The sequence below is a fragment of the Petaurus breviceps genome, unplaced genomic scaffold (genome assembly GCF_028583685.1).
Source record: "Petaurus breviceps papuanus isolate PSGF00001 unplaced genomic scaffold, PetGlider_PUasm1.0 220, whole genome shotgun sequence".
Lineage (NCBI taxonomy): Eukaryota > Metazoa > Chordata > Mammalia > Diprotodontia > Petauridae > Petaurus > Petaurus breviceps.
In genome coordinates this window covers 6,151,647-6,152,954 of record NW_027185876.1, presented here as the reverse complement: position 1 = coordinate 6,152,954, position 1,308 = coordinate 6,151,647, and the positions used below count along the sequence as shown (strand labels likewise).

General features: G+C 41.2%; 1 protein-coding gene across 2 annotated transcripts in view; it reads right to left on the bottom strand.

Annotated features, from left to right (window-relative positions):
* Positions 1 to 1,308, bottom strand: part of LOC138166099 (uricase) — a 124,134-nt gene that overhangs the window by 8,367 nt on the left and 114,459 nt on the right. The window lies entirely within an intron of this gene.

Below are 1,308 nucleotides of genomic sequence, written 5' to 3'. Positions count from 1 at the left end.
CACACACACACACACACACACACACACACACACACACACACACACACTCTCTCTCTCTCTCTCTCTCTCTCTCTCTCTCTCTCTCTCTCTCTCTCTTTCCTTGGCCCCTGGCATCAAGCTACCAGGCAACTTCCATCATCTAGTGCATTCGACAATTGGCACCAGTGAAATACAAACTTCCCCAGTCTCTCATCCTGTCATTTATTTCAGAAAAATAGGAAGAAGGTATTTGACAACTTCAATCCTCCCATTCCTTACCCCAGCTAGTCCGCAAATTGATAACAAAACTATATTCTCCTTCCAGTATCCAATTCCCAATGCAGGCCTAACTTTCTTTTATAACCACATCAAACTGAAAGGCTAGCTTATAGGGTAGCATTAACAAAGAAACACATGTAGATGTGTATATATGTGTAAATATAGACATATACATGTATGTATTTGAGATGAAATACATCTCCAAAAAAAAAAAAAAAGAAGAAAGATATCTAAAGGTCATGGGACAGTATCATAGAGCAGGATTCAGTAGTGGCCAGACCGTTTCTGGAGAACTTAGTTCAGTTCTGGGCAATGTCTTTTTCAAACGAGATCTTGAAATCAAAGTCCATCCAAAAGAGGGTGACTAGAATGGTGAGGAATCTGGAAATCATGTCATATGAAGAATGGTTAAAGAAACTAGGGGTGATTGGCCTGGAGAAGAGAAGACTTAGGGAGGACATGATGGCTGTCTTCAAGCATTTTGAAGGGCTTTTATATAGAGGAAATTGATTTAAAGATTTAGATCTGGAAAGGACCTTTGGGGCAAAATATCTCAGCACTTCAGAGGCTGTCTAGTCCAACCTGTTCCTAAAATCAATATGAGTCAATAAACATTTATTAAGCATCTACTGTGTTCCTGACACTGTGCTAAGTGCTGAGGATACAAAAAGAGGCAAAAGATAGCCCCTGCCCTCAAGGACCTTACAGTATAATAGGAGCAAACATCCCCTCTAAAATTCACTCAAGAAGGGTCATGTAGTCTACCTCCCTCATTTCACAGTTGAGAGAACTGAGGCACAGAGATGTTATATGACTTGCCCAAGGTGACACAAGTATGACAGAAGAGCAGAGTCAGACATTTGAACCCAGGTCCTTTTGACTCTAACCTGGCAATTTTGCCATATTGCTTCTGAAACACTTGCTCTGTGTCATGATAAGGGCAGAATCAGGAGCAATGGGTGTACAATACAGATCATTATAAGGGATAGGTTTTAAATAATAAGAGCTGTGCAATGGACAGAGATGGGAGGGGAGAGGGGGGAGAGGGAG